The sequence below is a fragment of the Hyaena hyaena genome, unplaced genomic scaffold (assembly GCF_003009895.1).
Source record: "Hyaena hyaena isolate Hyena2069 unplaced genomic scaffold, ASM300989v1 scaffold_489, whole genome shotgun sequence".
NCBI classification, from domain to species: Eukaryota; Metazoa; Chordata; class Mammalia; order Carnivora; family Hyaenidae; genus Hyaena; species Hyaena hyaena.
This window is the reverse complement of record NW_024081120.1, coordinates 978,504-999,233: the sequence shown is the minus strand read 5'-3', so window position 1 is coordinate 999,233 and position 20,730 is coordinate 978,504.

Genomic DNA, 20,730 nt, shown 5'->3' with positions numbered 1-20,730 from the left:
GCCAGGCATCAGTAATACATAGAATATCCCATAGTAGAACCAAGTTTTCTGATTTCTGGCCAGGGTACATACTGCTTCCCCATAGTCCCCCTTGAGAGATACAGAGGTAGCTCTTTATTTCAATAACTTTAATTGAGCCAAAGTATTTCAAGAAAAGAAAATTCATGAAAGTGCTTTAGTCTGTGTCTCTTACACATAGTATTATACCTGGGTTATTACATAAAGGAGGCTAAATTCTTTAATATCTTTCAAACTTTGAAGGAAAATAAAAAGCTCTCTTATTCAGTCTACATATAAAGTGTAAACTAAGCTGGGGGAAACATAACTCAGTAAAGTATAATACTTCAAGAGTAGAACCATCATACTTTTGACAGTGTGAGCTATTGACCTTCTACTTCAAAAATAACATGAAATCTAAAGATGTTGAAAAAATATTTCAAATTAATCATGATTGATGAAATAGTGCATTATTTAAGTCGATCTCTCCCTTTCTCTCTTTCGTATTTTTACATGACAGTGTAAGCTAGCACATGGAAAGAGTGAAGGAAAATAGCTGTAAGTTAAAAAAATTGCTCAGTTGTCTTAGTTGGAAATTCAAGAACAGTTCAAAACCATGCTTCTGACAAAAACTAAGTAAATGTACCTAATATAGTAGAATTGCCATCCTCAGTATCTTTCATTTCACTCTTTAAAAACTGCTTATCATTTCCTAGGTTTGGAAAAATTTAAGTTTGGTCTATAAAACCGTGTTATAATCTAACTCAATTGACATATAATTTAGTCCTTATTTATTCTAGTAGGAAAAACTCATGAACATTTGGAGCACACCAGAACAGAATGTTTACCAAGTACCTTAGGCAGTTAGGGCAAAATCTGCAATAGTAAATCTCTTAAATATCTGGGGAAATGAAGCCATGAAATAAGATATTAAAACTTAATTTTGATTGTTTTTACTCAGCTCTTTGCATCTGCTATTAGAGGGGAAAATAAAACAGTTTCAGCATATAAGAAGTACGAAACTATTCACATGCAACTGAAAGATTAAAGTATACATGTGAATCAAAACCTATCCACCAAGAACTAAATTATCCCCCCAAAAGTGACACAAATTATAGAAAATAGGTTCTGTAATAATGCATTTAATTGATTCTAAGATTCAAAGTTTTTCACATGTTAACAACCCTGAAATAAAGTGTCATTTTTACAATCAATGGTATCTTTTGATAGTATTTTTCTTTCTTAGAATGATATAAAATACTGATGCATCATACAATCACCATGTTATATCCTATACAATAATGTGTGTCTTACACAAATATAAACAAAAGTAAAATAAAAGAAATAGACATTGCCCCTAAAACTAATTGTCCAGAGAAAAATGTTACCCTTTTTCATTTCTGACATTAGTCAATGCTGTCATATATGGCTCCTATAATCATATTTGGTTTATACAAAACAAGAGACAGCAGAGCTTGATTTCATAATGGAAAAAACTAAATGAACGATAATAAAAATGCATAGAAAAATTAAAATTATAAAAATGCATAATTTTTATGGTCTATTATACAAACTGAGCTGGAATTGAGGATTTATAGGACATCTTTAGATACTTTTATTAATTACTGCATAGGTCAAAAGAATCTTTTAACTTCTCTCTTTCATAAAATGCAGGTAATTATTTTTGTCTCTCTGGCAAGGTTGGGATGCCCCAATAGTAAAAGGAAAATTATTTGAAAGTGTATCATTGAGAAGAGTTAATTATTGTAGGTACTATATTTAAAATGTGTCCCTCTATTGACCAATTCAGTACTGAAGTGTTCAGTACCAGAAATTGATTTTGAAACTGAAGGTAGTTGCAAATAGGATTGTAAGTAGAGATGGAAAATAGACGTTCCAAATTCAAAGGTGAACATTTCTTCCTTAAATAGAAACTTAAAATATTTGTGCATTTTGATAGGTATCCTAAGATCTTACAGCCCAAATGTTTTTCAGTTCATTTAAAATGGTTATGGTTTGGAATTATCAAGTATGTATATGTCTAAAAATAGATGTTTATCAAAATAATTATTTTTAGACTAATTGATTTGTAGACTTTCTAGGAATAATCAGAAAGAGGACCATTTATTATTAAGACTGCTACAGATTATGATTGTATATCCATATTTTCTTCATAAAAGAGAATATTTGTCTCTCATTTCCTCAGAGAAGCAAGGAAAGCACTCAACTTACTCTAAAGTATTGTCACCATTAAAGAACAAGTTCAAAAGAAGTTGGTTAGCAGACTCTACCTTTTTTATCCCCACTGGAAATTATTAACTGATCCTTTAAAAACCGCTCCTAATAACCTTGGCTTCAGAGTAATATTATAATATAAGCTTTCTCTGGGTCTACATCTTCTAGGGTATATAATAAAATGATAAATTTTGGTTTACATTTGATTCCTGAACACAGAGTCAAAGACCAAGGAAATGCTATTAAAGGTACAAACACCCAATCCATATTGTGCCCAAGTTCCCTACAAAGTGGTAAAGATAAGAGAGAGCTTAAAGGTATAGCCATGTCGGTCACCCACCTATGCCTCATGTAAGACTTGTTGTGTGTCAAGCAAAAACTCTGGATATATGTCTGAATAAAATGTCTATTTGGATACAAAATTGCTTTTCTGTTTTTATTATCATCGGGTGAATTTTAGGCATTACACATGCAAGCTGTTGAATTCTGAAAAGGTGAGGACTTCCACTTGACAGGGAACTGTAGGCCAATCTACCATATCATAATAGGTCTCATGGGGGTTAAAATTTACTAAGAGTATTGACACATAAGAAAAGAAGGAAAACTTTTTAAAAATAGGATAAACACAGGGTCGCCTGGGTAGTTCAGTTAGTTAAATGTCTGAATTCAGACATTCAAATTTTTAATTACAGAACCATCCTAAACACTGCCCAGAAAGCATTTCTGAAATATTTTTATGCTAGGAAATATTGCAATTGACTTAAGTCACACAATATTATTATCAATATATTTATAATTAGAGATTTAGAAAGCATTGCTATTTATCAAAATATGTCCTATAAAAGCTGTAAATTTTAAAGATTATTTAGGGGCGCCTGGGTGGCTTAGTCGGTTAAGCGTCCGACTTTCGCTTTGGTCATGATCTCTCGGTTCGTGGGTTTGAGCCCCGCTTCGGGCTCTGTGCTGACTGCCAGCTCAGAGCCTGGAGCCTGTTTCAGTCTGTGACTCCCTCTCTCTCTGACCCTCCCCTGCTCACGCTGTCTCTCTCTCCTAGAAATAAATAAAACGTTAAAAAATTAAAAAAAAAAAAGATTATTTAAAATGTTTTACTCTAAAGCTTCCAGACTTGTAAGATTGGCTGATTTGGTTTTAACATTTTACTTCTTCCATCTTTGTATTTATCCTATTTTTATTTATTTTATTTTATTATTTTTAATGTTTATTTATTTTTGAGAGGCAGAGAGAGTATGTGCACATGAGTGCAGAAGGAGGGCGGGGGGTAGGGTGGAGGGGGGGAGGTGGCAGGGGATCCGAAGAGGGTTCTGTTACTGACAGCAGAGAGCCTGATGCAAGGCTTGAAATCACAAACTTTGAGACCATGATCTGAGCCTAATGTGGACTTTTAACTATCTGAACTACCCAGGGGCCCTTGTGTTTATCCTATTTTTAAAAAGTTTTCCTTTATTTCTTATATATTAATACTCTTAGTAAATTTCAACCCCTATGAGACCTATTATGATGGTTATAATATAAAAATACTCACAAAACAGAGAGACACTGGATGTTGAGTGAGAACAGCAGAAGGTCCTTAACATAAATTTGACATGATCTTCCCAATTCTTAGAACTGCTTTAAGACAAGGCATTGAAAATCAATCTCATGCCTTTTCTGTCTTAAACAATCATCTGTGACTTAACGCTAATCCATATCAGAGACCATAGATAGTAAAAATAAAATCACTAAAAGAAATGATAGTTCATTTTTTTCTGAAACATGGCAGGATAATTGTCCAGAGAAACATATTATCTCATTTCCCATTTCTGACATTAGTCACCGCTGTCACATGGAGACACACCATATCTATAATCATGTTTGGTTTATGTAAAACATGAGGCTACAGAGCTTGACTTCTCAACAGGAATTGCAGTAAGAAATTAAAATAATAGCTTGCATGGCAAAAGACTGCTGTGATGACAGTAAGCTAATTTTCCAGGCCTGAGAATTTCAAAAAATGTTTTGACAACCAACAGTGAAAAGCTTTCATCCTTATTTCACTCTTACACTAAGTGCCAGGTTTTTATGCATTTGTAATCATGGACTTCTTCAAATGCAAGGATATTAGCATTACTGATTTGTTTTCCATTATCACATAAAGGCTCCTTACATTTTAGAGTGTCCTATAGACTGGTTTAAGAGTCATTACAATAGCAATAAACTTCAGAGCAGAGTACTGTAAGCCTTAACGTGTTGGCATAGAAATTTGAAGAAAGCAGAAAACTATGCACAATCTACAAAGAGGAAAGAGGTGTAGCTGAAATATTCTGTCATTTTGCTGGTTCTAAACAAAATCGTGTATGAAGTCTCATACTGACATTTCAAATAGTAGAAGAATGCTTTCACTTTAATGGATTTAACTTGATATATTCTCTTTCTTTTTGCAGTACTAAATCTGTGAAACACAGTAAAATATAAGGTAAAAGTGTGCAATGCCCCACAGATAGAACACAATAGAGTATTTCAATATTTTATCCTAGAGTCTGGAAATGTCTGTCAGGAATCTATAATTGTCCCATATTTTACTTTAGAAGCCATGAATGAATAATCCACATCCTACCTGGATGTCACCTCTGGTGATACTTGCAATGCAACATTAGGAAAAAATAGATCAGCCATACTGACATGAATACAGTCTTACCCTTCTCATTACTCATGATCACCCACTGCAATTCAATACAGAAAACTAACCAGTGATTTCTTCTCTACATACAAGACTGATAGAACAGCATGACATCCGGATAAGACAGAAAACTGAGTTTATATGCATAGACTTTATTAATCTAATGCATAAAACATAAAAGTGTTAATCTGGAACATTTTAAAACCAAATTGACAGCAATTCTGTGTTGCATGGTAATTAGGCATAATTAGCTAGGCAGTTCACATGAGTTACGGTAAAGGCATTATTTTTATACAACCAAAATGTGTTCTCCCACATTAATTAATAAATGTATAAATGTATGTATTGTGAAGTAGATAGGATTTTTAATAGCCATTATCCTCATCTATACACACCTCTGACATTTGAACATACTAAAGCACAAAAGTCATACATGCTTCTTCTCCAGTACTCAGTGATTCTCTTCCCAAAGTGCCTAGTCTCTCATGCTACTGTTGCCATGCCTGAATTTTTTCTGTCCCACCTTGTGTGCCTTCTGTACCTCCATCACCCTTATATGTACACCATGGGAACCTTGAACTGATATGGAAAATAAGGGCAAAGAAAAAATTAAATTCCCTAACTACTTGCAGCCCGTTGATAAGTACTTGAAATAGGCACAGTGATCTTCCTCTAGGAATTCAGCTGCCTTGATATCGACACTTTGCTAAGGGCAAAAGGCAGTCTTAGCTTGACATTATCCTGACCTCCAGGACCCTATAAGTCTTCTTTAACATATAAAAATTCCTTTGAACATTTCCTTTATCTCTACCCCTCAAGATATATGTTAGCTATCATCCTCCAAGCATATGACCCACTGATACACATCTGCAGGGTCTCATGATTCAGGTTTTACTGGACAGTAATAAATGACCTTTTCCTCACAATAGTTAGCCCCGTCAAGGTCCTAGAAACTTGTTTCCAAAATTGTTTAAAGACTTACACTATCCCTAACCTCCTCCCAACTTGAAAGTATATCAATTGCTTCTCACAGTCTTAGTGCAGCTGTTTCTGTCCATGGGTCCTGTCCCCATGCTTCAATAAAACCACCCTTTGCACTGAAGATATCTCGAGACTTCTTTCTTGACTGTTTACTACGAACCTCAACATTTCCGCATCAGAACTGCAATGGATGTTCAGTAAGCTTATAGCATGAGAGTTGCAGATTGATCATTCTGATCACTTAACAACACAAACATATGGAACAATGGAGGAATATCATACAGGCAATAATGTCATCTCTTCTAGGCTACACTACTGGATTTGGGTACTGGTCAAACATAGGACCAGTTATTAAGACATAGAAAAAATTATTAAGATATAGATTGTTATATTGGTTATCTGACACATCTCTTATATCTCTATTACTGAACTCAGAAAGCAACTCATGTGTTGAAAACCGTTCCCCATACACCACCCCTTTTCTCTGACTGAAAACAGCTGTTCATGAAAAGTGCTTCTTGTTTTGTTTGGGCACATGCTGCCACCTCTCAGTAGCAACAGGTGGCAGTGTCTTCCTGTGTCACACCTTTCTCAGCCTTGCAGAGGGAAAGGGGCAAACAGTTTTGTTCTAGGAGAAAGACTGATCACTTTTAAGAAGCTTTTCTCCTTTGGTCATTTTATATGTTCTACGTTTAAATCCTTTGACTATCCAAGAACTAAGTTATTATCCTAGCTTTACGGTTGGAAAAACTGCACATCAAAAAAGTAAATAACTTATGCAAACACACACAGGCAGTAAGTTGCAGTTCTGGGATTTAAAACCTCAGCTATGGTTATATAGTTAAAGATCAGTGATTTTCCACTCCACTATTTCAACACTTACTACAGTATTTTACTCATTCTTTTTCAGATTTAAAAAAAAAATGGAATAAAGAAGTCAAATTTCATAGACAGCAAGCCACTGAGTCAGATACTCTCTTTCAATATTATCATCTACTAGAACATTTAAAATTGTGTTAAGGTGTGTAAACAAATAGTATCAATGTTATAGGGGCACCTGGGTGGCTCAGTTGGTTAAGCGTCCGACTTAGGCTTAGGTCATGATAACAAGGTTCATGGGTTCAAGCCCCATGTCGGGATCTGTGCTGACAGCTAGCTCAGAGCCTGGAGCCTGCTTCAGATTCTGTGTCTCCCTCTCTCTCTGAACTTCCCCTGTTCATACTGTCTCTCTGTCTCTCTCAGAAATAAATAAAACATTAAAATTTTAAAAAGTAGTATCAATGTCATAATTTCTTTAATAAATGCTTTAATCTTGATTTCCGTAGATAGTTCATTGAGACTCATAGTTTCATTATGATTTTAATGTTAGGATTATATTTTGAAAGACAGTATAATTATACTTGTTAAGAACATGGGATTCAATGTCAGAGTTATTTCCTGGGTTCAAATTCCAGAGCAGCTACATAAAAGTAGTGTGAACTTCAGCAAATTTCTCTGTGCCTCAGTTTTCTCATCTGAAATAAAGAAATAAAAATAGTATCCACCAATACAATTGGTAGAATTAAATAACTTAATATATGTTAATCCTCTGATTCATAGTAAATACTATTTCAGTGTTTGCTGTTATTATTTTTAATAAAATTTGCAATTAAATGGTGAAATTGTTTGAGGTTTCCAGTCATACTCCCTAGAAACAAATAAAACTTTGTGGGATTTATTTATTTATTAAAAATATTTTAAGGGGCTCTTGGGTGGCTCAGTCAGTTAAGTGTCTGACTTCAGATCAGGTCATGATCTCATGGTTTATGAGTTCGAGTCCCAAGTCAGACTCAGTGCTGACAGCTCAGAGTCTGGAACCTGCTTCAGAGTCTGTGTCTCCCATGCTCTGCACCCCTCTCCACTCACACTCTGTCTCTCTTTCTCAAAAATAATTTAAAAATTTTTTGTAATGTTTATTTGTTTTGAGAGAGAGGGAGAGAGTGAGCAGTGGGGGCGGGGTGAGAGAGAGAGGGAGAGATAGAAAATCCCAAGTAGGCTCCACGGTCCTCCATGGAGCCAAATGAGGGGCTTGAACCCATGAACCATGAGATCATGACCTAAGCCAAAATTAAGAGTCTGACTCCCAGGCACCCCCTTTTTTTTGTTGTTGTTGGAGGCTTTATTTCACCAGACAAGTGTAACTTCTTAAAGTCAGCTTTTGCCAAATGTATGTCTGTGTTGTGTGTGGGTTTATGTGTGTGTAAACGTTAACCAGCAATATTTATTAACTTCTCTTCAGAAGGACCCATATTGGGAAATGTTCTTCAGTTTAGATTTAATTCTACAATCAGACAGATGGGTTTTCCTGAGGAATGAAGTAGAATCTGATAAACAACAACAAATGGAGAATTTGCTTATTAGTCCATAGCATTTCACTAAGCACCTTTCATCTAGTCCTCTCAGTAACTATTCATAACAACCCAAAGTTTAGGTACCATCATTGTTCTGAATTCATAGATGAAGCAATTGAGAACAGAATACTTAAATATCCATAAGTAGAAAATTTGAACTTATGCAGTCTAGGTGTAAAGTCTATACTCTCAGACTCTGAGCTCTATTACCTCCTGAGGTAGGGAAGACAAGAGGTATAAGAAGTGGTTTGCGGCACTGGACATTCAGGTATACATGCAAGAGAAGGAGGATCTCAGAGCTGGCTATCTGCAAGGAACTCAGGAAATATTGGGTATGGAGTCATAAAGAGGATAGATGTCATAGATTTTTAAAGCTCTGAGACTCCATTTGTTATTATTTGTAGTTTTAATACTAGCAAGAAACAAATTTAAAAAAAACCTCAAAATATGTACACCTTTAAGTAGTAGCACATAGGGAGGGAAAAAAGGAATGGATATATATTGAGTGCCTAAGTGCATCCTAATTGCCATGCATTTGCTCATCACTGGCATGAATTACCTTTAACTCTACCCCAAGATCCTACAGAGTAGGAATAATCTTGTTTATTTTGTAGAAGAGGAAATTGAGGCTGAAAATTATTAGGCCACTTCCCCATAAGCCAAACAATAAGAAAAAAAACAAAAAACAGAGGTGGATTTGATATTCAGAGGGACTGATTGAAAAATTTCTCCTAAAACAATCTGCAAAAGTGGAGCATGTAGGAGACCATGCTTGACTCATGAGTTAGAGCAATGCCAAGAAGCAGAGTGTTAGCAGCCTACAAAGGAAATAATAGTGGATTTCCTACTAGACTGACTGAAAGTGAAGAACAGGGATTTGAAAAACACATATGTGAAGAAGAAGAAAAGACTCCCTTTTGGCAGGTAAAATGCAAAAAAGCACCCAGTCTGTAAAGAAAGATTGCAATATGACAGTCCTTTCTAATAGCTGAAGCAGCAGCATCCCAGGATGCACTGCCTGGCACCCTGAGCATAGCTGGTATATCAGCTTTCCTCCTCTTCTAGATGCCTTTGAACAATGTACAACCTGAACAACCATAAGAAGTATCCCTGGGCATGGGGACCCAACTTAATACTGACATGTGAACACCAGGCTTTAACCATAGAAAAACCAGTTTCCATGACATACCCCTTCTTGCCCTTATTTTATATCATATAGCTAGCGTCTTACTACAGGTGCTTTGCACAGCTGCTACTACTTTCTCTTATATAGCATATTTTAAGGTTGAGAGCAACCACATGAAAATAAAAGCTAATCTTATATTGGAGAACTTATTGTGCAATGGAAATATGACCTCAAGTGCACTTCATAAAAGTTATTTAAAATCATAAATCCTAGCCACAGCTGCAGTGTCTTAGAGACTAGACATTACATCTGTAAATAATTGCAAATCCATTCTGGGTATCATTTTAGGTGCTATGAGAGATAGCTTTGGAAACACATATTCGAAGAAGCACTTCCAGTGCCCTAGCTGCAAGGAAAGCAGGTCACATGTCACTTAACCGGCCACACACCTGCTACATTAAATAGATGTGCTGAAAAGAAGCACCTTTGAAATTTACATCTCAGTGTTAATAATACATTTATTGAATTTGAAACATTCTGCTTAATACATGCACGTGTACATAACAACTTATTTTATAGTCATCTTAAATCAGTTGCTTCCTCTAGTTTAATTACATGACAAGTTTGCTTTTTATGTCTTATAAGATCTTCACTCAGTCTTTCTCTTTTTCTCATTTTTACAATACTCCTCATTTTCTGAAACTCACACTGGATCCAAGCATTTCATCTGAAATTTGCCAGAGATCCTTCAGTGTATTCTGCTGCTTGGGGTATTAAATTTGATGAAACATTCCTCATGAGTAGAAAACAAAAACAATTATAAATAAAGATCAGATACAGAAAGTTTCGGATTATTGATAGAAGGGCATCAATATAAAAAGAGTACTAAGTTTATTATTAATAAAGAATTCCTGGAACTAATCTCAATATGATTGTAATGCTTATTAAATCAGATACACAAAACAAGTTACAATACTTAACTATCTTTTTCTGATGGTTCATTATAATAATTATTTTTACTAATAAAATCCATATATTATGTACAGTTTTATCCTCAAAATTTCAGCTGTTCTCATAGATGTTTTCTGTAAGATATATATCTTATATATAATGTTACAGATGTTTTCTGTAAGATATATATATATATATGTTTATATATATATATAAGATATATATATCTTATGTGTGTAGGTGGTATTGGTAGTAGTAGTATTCATCAGTAGCTACTACTTCACTTTGACATATGTCCCATTTATTCCATAAGTGTTTCAAAATGAGTATAAAAGAAAACATTTTTACTTTGTTAAAAATATTTCAAAATATCAGAAAGAGAATGTAATAATACACATATTCTAGTCAAATTCTTGAAAAGGACAAACAACTCATAACGTAAATGGTTTTTTCCTGATAATTTACTCCAAACATTCCCTATCCTTTATAATAATAATTACACATTCATTCTTCATGACTTCTTTCAATAGTCTTTCTTAAAATACCCACTTTGTTCCAGATGTCAGGAAGAATAAGTATAGGACCTGATCTCTAGAACCCAATTAAATAAAAAATTATAATGTAGTAATGTAAATAACATGAAAAAGGGATTGAAAAATGTTGGAGGAATATGGAAACCTATTACAGCTGAAGGGGAAAAGAAAGGCTGAAGAAGAAGCACACATATTAGACTAGTTTTCAAAGAATTTTCACTTACCCAGCACTAATATCTGCACATGCTTTAGTTCTTATTTATAGCTGTCCTTTTTATTTTATGTAAAGCTACAACATGCTTTGAGTTCCTTTTTATAGCTGTCCTTTTTATTTTATGTGAAGCTAGAACTGTTTCTTATAAATATCCATACACTTCCTGATTGCTACAGTTTTCTTCCCTAAAACCAAGACATATGATACACATTGTCAGGATTATTGCCATTGGATTATAATGCTTATTTTAAGCTAAATTATAATATGTATAAATACATTAACAGCATTGTAGTGAGATGATCTTAAAAGTAAATAAATGAACAAAACATCATGGCACCATAGTTTAATTAGCAAAAAATAGTACCAAAAGCTCGCCACAAATATCTGGATCAAAATGGAAACTGCCCAAGTGCGTCATCACACACTTAATGCCCTTAAAGACCTTATTGTTACATAGATGTGTTTTTGTTATATACATTACTCTGAGACCTTCAAGGAAGGTTTAAGCATTCGCTGTTCCTCCCTCGTTCTTCCCCAACACTGATTCTAATGAATCTTTGCTGCCTCCTCCCAAATGGAACTCTGGAGTCCTAGGGAAGCCAATCCTTACTTTGAGGTAGAATCAGGATTGATTCATCCCTCTTCCACATGGCAATTTATCACATTTTTCTTCGTGTTCTTAAGAATTTAGATAAATTAAAAGTGGAATTATAGAAGCTCATATAACAGTGTATGTTAACTAACTGGAAGTAAAAACGTAAAGTAGAATTCTAGAATTTCATGGCTAGATAAATAATTTAAAAATATCTACTGTAGTTGCCTACACCGATGTGCACACACACACACACACACACACACACACACACACACATGCACATACACTGGAGACTGATTATTTTAAAAAGTCATGAATTTTATCTATTATATAACAACTATATCCCATGCAATGTCATTTAAGCAACTCATTATAGCCAAAAGTTAAAATAACTGCAAATTTATTAAAATAAAATTATTAAATAGCTAATATTAAAATAATTATAGTTTGTGTTATATACACATTTTATAAATACAATTTTATTATAATTAATAAATTTTACATTTGAGAGAGAGAGAGAGAGAGAGTATGAACACAGAGAGGAGCAGAGGAAGAGGTAAAATCTTAAGCAAGCTGAGCACTCAGCTCAGATCTCCCATGTGGTGCTCCATCCTATGACCCTGGGATCTTAGCTGAAATCAAGAGTCGGATGCTCAACCAACTGAGCCACTCAGGCACCCCATATGCAATTTTAATCACTATTTTCTTTTTTCTTAGCTATGTCACTTATTTATCTGTTTTATATATTCATTTTTTTTGTTTATTTATTTTTGAAAGACATGGAGTACAAGCAAAGTAGGAGCAGAGAAAGGGGGACAGAGAACCCAAGGCGGGCTCCGTGTTGACAGCAGCAAGCCCAATGTGGGGTTTCAACTCACGAACTATGCAATGATGAGCTGAGCTCAAGTGGAATACTCAACCAACTGAGACATCCAGGGTGCCCCATTTGTTTTATATATATATATATTTTTTTAAATAAATAGTTTTTATTGTCAAGTTGGTTTCCATATAACACCCAGTGCTCATTCCCACAATTGCCCTCCTCCATGCCCATCTCCCTCCTCCCCCCCACACCCATCAGTCCTCAGCTTGTTCTCAGCATTCAAGAGTCTCTCATGGTTTGACTCTCTCCCTCTCCCCCACTATTTCCCTCCTTCTTCTCCCCCACGGTCTGTTATATATTTTTAAGTAACATTTATGTTATACAACAATATTTTTAAGTACAGTGTGATGATTTAATATACATAAACATCATGAAATGATTACCACAATCAAGTTAATTAATATCCATCACCCTACATACTTTCCACTCTTTGTGTGTGGTAAGAATACTTAAGGTCTACTGCCTTTCATAGGCCATTGAAAAGTTATTTAGTAATAAAATCGTTTATCCTTGTCTTCCAGTTTGTCTGCTTATCTAAACATCATTACTTTTTTTAATGTTTAATTTCGACAGAGAGAGAGCATGTGACCAGAGTAGAGGGAGACTGAGGATCTGTGCTGACAGCAGAGAGTCCAATGCAGGGCTCAACCCACAAACCACGAGATAATGATCTGAGCCAAAGTCAGATGTTTAGTCAACTGGGTCATCCAGGTGCTCCCAAAAATCATTATTTTTAACTCAAGGTCAATACAGTAAAATGTTGAAAATTATTTGTTCAAAAAATTTTTTATAAATATTTTTTATTTATCTCTAAGAGAGAGAGAGAGAGAGAGAGAGTGAGAGACAGCGTGAGCAAGGGAGGGTCAGAGAGAGAGGGAGTCACAGACTCTGAAATAGGCTCCAGGCTCTGAGCTGGCAGTCAGCACAGAGCCCGACGCGGGGCTCGAACCCACGAACCGCGAGATCATGACCTAAGCGAAAGTCGGACGTTTAACGGACTAAGCCACCCAGGCGCCGCTGTTCTAAATGTTTTAAATACAATATGTACATGGAGTCATTCAAAGTCTTTTTTTTAATTCAAAATCTTTAAGAAATAAAAGAATTATACTTGGCATAGACTATGATTTCTGCTTTAATATTTTGTCTCATTTCTTGAAACATGTTCCAGCCATACTAGGCACCTGCATCATGTATTCTAACTTTTTAATGTCTCCATACTCGCGGCCTTCAGAATACATCTTCCTTCCATTCTGTATCTGGAAAAACTTGTCTTCCTCATGTTTCAAACAGCAGTTCAAGTAGTCCTCCTTTGAAATATCTTTCCTAAACCAGCCTCCCTTCTGTGCTCTTTAGTGCCTGAAGTATACCTCTGAAATAGCAACTACACACATCACTTTAGGATGAAGGTTTCTTCTACTCTCCATTGGGCTAAGGAGTCACTGACGATGGCATTTGTTTTTGTTTGTTTGTTGGTTTGATTTTTTCCCCTACTGCCTAGCAAAGTACTCTATACATTAGGCACTCAGATAAACTTAACAGAGGAATATTAGTCAATGGCCTGTATTTTGAAAACTACATTACAATTAACCATAAAGTGAACATTGATATGTGTTATTGAAGCATGCTGTTAACTACCTAGTTCATTTTGCTCTAGAGTTCTGATGATGACTGCAACACATTTTCAAATTAGATTAATGAGGGGTGCCTGGGTGGCTCAGTCAGTTAGGCGTCCAACTTTGGCTCAGGTCATGATCTCACGGTTCGTGAGTTTGAGCCCTGCGTCGGGCTCTGTGTTGACTGCCAGTTCAGAGCCTGGAGCCTGCTTCAGATTCTGTGTCTCCCTCTCTCTCTGATCCTACTCTGTTCATGCTGTCTCTCTCTCTCTCTCTCTCTCTCGGAAATAAATAAAACATAAAAAATTAAAAAAAAAACAAATTAGATTAACGAGACAGCTAGACAAAAGTTAAATGGAAGGAAGAATGTCATTTCTTCAGGGGAAGTGTATATGGCAAGAAATACATGGGATTAAAAGGCAAGAAAATGAGAGTCTTGCTTCTCCCCTTTTATCGACACTTTACATGCCTTTCTGTTTCTTCATCTGTAAGTTAAGTAGTTAACCTACAGGATTCCTCAACATTTTTGCAGCTCTATTATCCTGATAATTAGAAATCCGCTCATGGTTTTACTCTCTTTGCCAACCTGCCTTTGACCAGTTTGCTACTTTCTAAACCATAAGGTTTTTCTTTTTTTATTTTTAAAAATGTATTTATTTATTTAAGTAATCTCTTACACCCAATGTGAGACTCGAACTCATGACCCCAAGATCAGGAGTCACATACTCTTCTGACTCAGCCACCCAGATATCCCTAGACCTTAAGGTTGTTAATATCAAAGATATATAAACATATTAGCTATTAACATGTTTGTCGTAGAGTAATTATTTCACATGAGATGCTCCTAAAATATTTGCCAATATTTTCATAAGAAAAACGGTACAGCAGAAAGCAAAGTGTGGTTACTCGGGGCCATAATCTGATGGATGCACCACTATTTTACGATGCTACCGCATAAGCACAAGTCTTCAGGACTCCTGACAGCAGGAGAAGGGAGAGAGAAACTCTTATTCTCCACCTTAAATGCTACTCCTTGGAAATGGAACATAGCACTTCCATTCACATCTTATTGGCCAAAATAAGTCTCATAGCCACAAATGCTTACTAGAAGATGAGTGCTCAGATGAAAAAGGAATCTTGGTTTATCACATATTCTTAAAAAAATACAGTTTTTGTAAACTGCTCACTCCTCCTCTAACCTTATTTGTGCACATGATTCCATGGTATTAAATATGGTTCTAGTGTTTCCAATATATTTTTGAATTTGAATTTATGAGACCACAAATGTTTTAACAAGAGTTCTCCTCTACCAGTAATTCATGCAGGAAATCAGGTTGGTTCTCATTTTCTAATAACATAATACAGTGCTCTAAGTTCTCCCTGAAGTGATATTTTGATGTCAAACCTAATCCACATTTCTTTTAATTTTTAAAAAGATTTTATTTTTTAAAGTAATCTCTACATCTAATGTGGAGCTCAAACTCACAACCCTGAGATCAAGAGTCACATGCTTAGGACACCTGGGTGGCTCAACAGGTTGAGCTTCTGACTCTTGATTTTGGCTCTGGTCATGATCCCAAGGTTGTGGTCTCAAGTCTCACATGAGGCTTTGCACTGAGCATGGAGCCTGCTTGGAATTCTCTCTTTCTGTCTGTCTGTCTCTCTCCCTCTGTCCCTCTCTCAGCATTGGGTGCCTGCTCTCTCTCTCTCTTTCTCTCTTTCTCTCTCTCTCTTTCTCTGCCTGTCTGTCTCTCTCTCTCAAAAAAACACCATCACAAAAACTTAAAAAAAAAGTTACATACTCTACTGACTGAGCCAGCCAGGGACCCCAAAGATAATCCACATTAATTTTTAAATTAATATTGTTTAGTTGGCTTCCAGAAGGTTATCAATTTAAAAACTTATTGGCCACAATGATACTTGTAGTCTACCTACCATATATGAGAAGCCAATCTATTAGGTCAGAAGTTGTGGATCCTAGGCAGAATATGTTATTCTTGCTGATTAGTGCATAGAGTGAGAACTTTAGTAACACAAAGGATAATTTACCAAGCTATGAATGTATACAGTATGTTAAAAAAAAAAAAAACAATGAATTTTATCTCTGCTTAACATAATAGGTGAAGTCTCAATAGGTAAAGTATGAGAGGACAATCCAAATGATAAAAATAACATAATCAAGGGTCAGTGGTAAGAATGTTTAAGGTGTATTTAGAAAAGAGTAGTGGGCCGGTTGGAATAAAATAATTTTTTGTCTTATTTTGTTTATTTTTCTTTTTTTAAAAGAGTTTTATTGTTTTTTAATTTTTAAAAAAATGTTTATTTTTGAGAGAGAGGGAGACCGTGTGCAAGTGGAGGAGGGACAGAGATAGAAGGGGACAGAGGGTATGAAACAGGCTCTGCATGACAGCAAAGAACTCAACACAGGGCTTGAACTCATGAACCACGAGATGGTAACCTGAGCCAAAGTGGAATATTTAACCGACTGAGCCACCCAGCCACCCCTTTATGATTTTATTTTAAGTAATCCCTACACTCAACGTGGGGCTTGGCTTATAATCCTGAGATCAAGAGTCACAGGCTCTACCAACTGAGCCAGTGAGGTGCCTCTGTTTTGTTTTGTGTTATACATGCTGGAAAATAAGCAGGAAGAGGAGCATTAGGTCAGAATATAGAGGATTTTGAATGTCAGCTATTAGATATAAAAGTTCGGTATATTCAACAGAAAGTTTAGGCAATGATATGCAGAAAAAGGAAAGTAGAGTGGAAAATACAGCAAAAGTTTGGAATTGATGTCACAAGGGCCAGAATTTCAGTAGTGAGTTTGACAGAGAAGGAAAAAAAATGCTAGAGTCATTGTGATGGAAAAGCTCTTTTTTTTTTTTTTTTTAAATTTGAGAGAGACAGAGAGAGCAAAGGAAAGAGAGAGAAAGAGATTCCCAAGCAGGCTCCATGCCCAGGGTAGAGCTCGACATGAGGCTCAATCCCATAACTCCAGGGTCATCACCCAAGCTGAAATAAAGAGGCAGATGTTTAACCAACTGAGCCACCCAGGTACCATAGCAATAAGCTCTAAAGCGATTGGATGTGGGTGTGAGGAATAAATCAAAGACGATATTAACAGGTGGAGCTTGAGGAAATAGAAAATGTTCTGAAGATTCACTAAAATACATATTAGAGAAATGTGGCCTTTTAGAGAAGAGTTTATAAATTTTTTTAAACTTCAAAATTAATGGGATAATGAAACTCAAATAGGGTGGCACATGGGAATGGAAAAGGAAATACTGGTATTTATTCTGGATGTGAGACCTCATGTGTACAAAGGGATGACACTTTCTAAGGAAAAAAAGGAAAGAAAGTATAGTACTATAACAAAACAAGGCTGATAAAGGCCCACAGTGGAGGGATGTGCAAAACAGAGGACAACAAAAGTGGGAAACTGTCACGCCAGAGTGTGAAATGTATTAGTCATAAAGATTCTTCTGCATAAGTAGAACACTGGTTTTGGTTTCTATTTTCACATGGACTATTTCTGTTGTGACATATGTGTTAGAAGGAGCACACTTGCCATTATAATGACCAAGGTGTTTAGATTAACTCTGTCATTAATTCTGAACAAGTTTATGTTCCTTTTTTAACCAATGTCCCCATCTGTCCAACAAGAATAACATCAACTTAATTTTATTTGTTGTGAAGATTCATAAAATAAAATATACACTAGTACCTGACTTCATTCCTAATAAAATAAATCTTCGATAAACATAAGTTGAATGCAGATTCATGGATTTTTAACCTATTCAACTACACAGTACCTGGTAAATCACATATATGCAGTATGTGCTCAATAAACATTTGCTGCATTTATGACTGGAAAAAGATACACCTTGGAACCGAAAGGTAAATTGCAATCCATCCTGGATTACCCCAAAAGATATTTCCTCAATTGGCTAAACGTATTTTCAGCTTACCTAGTTCAATCTCCTCACAAATGTTACTCTTTATATCTAGCACTATTAATGATTTCTTTAGCACCAATAGTCATTGGTCTGATCATTCTGCTACATAGATGGTTATCCCCCCTGTGTGGCAAATGGTACAGGAAGGAAAATGTACGTGACTAGTTTACGACAGTTCATTGTAAGACAAAAATGATGTGTGGATATTTATAGTCATTTTAGTTCTCACGGTGAAACCAACCTGACATGGGCATGTACCATGAGCAAGAAATAAACCTTACTGTATAGACCAATAAGAACTTTGGAAATGTAGCATAACTTAGTCAATCCTGACTAGTATATTCAACTTAATGGTGGGAAAGTCCCTTCCAGATTTATTAATTTAAAAATCTCAGCACCTCCAGTACCACTAGGATTAGCATATATTTTCATTTTCATGATTTAAAAATGAGTTTAGACACTATAGTAGACTGATATATCAGAAAATAACTACTATAAAATACATAAATAAAGAGAGAATGTAAATATGCTGCAGTGTTCTTTAAAGAATCAGCAAAGCCAATCCCTTAGGAGATTAAAGGAGGCTAAGCAGATTTTCTACAAGCAACATCTTTCTGTTATTGCATTCTGATTTCTTGCCTTTTAAAAGTTCTATTACTAAGAGAAAACTGTTGTACTTTCATTGGGATGAAGAAAGAGGAAACCAATGCTCTGATTTTTATAATTAAGGGTATATTTGATGTTAAATTGGCTAGTTTCTAGATATTTTGGGGGACAGAATTAAGTTTCCTAATAAAACTTGTCAAATCTCTTGATGTAACAGGTAAGCTAAAATCACCTGTGTTACTCTCAGTATGCAAATCCATCGTACTCCATAATTATCCTATCAGGTATCTACTATTCTAAATGAATTCCTTCTGAAGAATTCTTGACCAAGTTCGAAAAATATAACCCAGGGCAAAACACATAATCTGCCTTTACTCAAGCAACTTCAGTTCAGGTTTTCTACTGACTACCTATTATTATGATTATCAGCTTTGATCCAAGTCATATTTAAGTGGCAGTGTCCACTGCTGTTATTGGTACCTGATGAAGAGTTGAGTGATAGGATATCTGGTAGTATTTCCATGGCAAATGTTGCTAGTGGTTGATAAAGCCAGGTCAATTTTCCAAAGCTCATAGGAAGAATAGGAGCTAGAAAATGAACTACCTGGTTATATATCCACACACACACACACACACACTCACACACACACACACACACACATATATAATCATTGTTATAAGGAGACTGTTTTCGAGAAGGATTGTGACAGTAATAAAAAGTCAAGGACAAGCAGCCCCAAACTGTCAAAATTCCAGCATTCTTGCAGCTGCTTTCCTGATACACACCAATGACTTATGCCAAAGTAAGGGAGAATAAACAGGAAGAAAAGTTTCTTTTCTCAAAGATGATGTTGACATATCTGATACACTGGTTATAAGGAATAGTGTAGGTGGTATTGTTTCCTCTTTGTCTTTAAAGGCAGATTAAATTTCCCCATAAAAGGGTGAGAACACCCTGTCCCAAGCCTTCTACTAAGTAGTTACCAACCCAGTGTTGGAAGTAGCATATACAACTCTTTCACCTACAGCATTAAGTCCAATTATTAAGTTCCTCTTGTATTCTAGCTTTTGTGTGCTAGTTGCACCAAATTTGGAATTTTACTCCTCACAATCACCCTGTGAAGTTATTGTTGTTGCCATTCTGTAAGATGATAAAAGTATCTTAGAGAAGTTCAGTCCTTGGTTCAACACTGCATGACTATGAAGTGGTATTACAGTTCTGTTATGATGTAGCTGTCCCCTTCTATCCCCCCAAACAAAAAACAAACAACACTAACAAATTGAAGAGTAAATCCAAGAGAAACAAAATAACAATGTTAAAGGCAAGCAAGTGGAGAAAGTAAGAAAAAAGAAAGATTGTTTGCTTAAGATTGCTTTTTTTAAGGGTGTAGGGGAGATGAGCAATTTTATCTCAATTTGCCATGTAAATTAGAGACTATATTTTGCAAAACAGAAAGCTATTGAATGTGTTATTAGCCAGTTCAATCAAGAAAAGATTGGCATTAATTCAGGTGGGAGATAACTTAATTTGGAAATAATTCCTGGCTAATTTCAAGAAAAATGCCATTTGAAAGTATCAATTCCCTTTACTCTTTAAATATTAAGCAGATTTTTATTATGAAACATAATAATTTAATGTCCCATATAGTGGACTTTCAAGCCAGCCAAATCTTTATCAGAATCTTAGTGAAATCTTTCATAAATTTTATTTAAAAATTTTTTTTTAATGCTTTTACTTATTTTTGAGAGAGAGACAGCGTGAGCAGGGGAGGGTCAGAGAGAGAGGGAGGTACAGAATCTGAAACAGGCTCCAGGCTCTGAGCTAGCGGTCAGCAAATAGCCCGAGGCGGGGCTCGAACCCACGAACTGTGAGATCATGACCTGAGCTGAAGTCAGACGCTTAACGACTGAGCCACCCAGGCGCCTCTATAATTTTTTTTAATGTTTTATTTATTTTTGAGTGACAGAGAGTC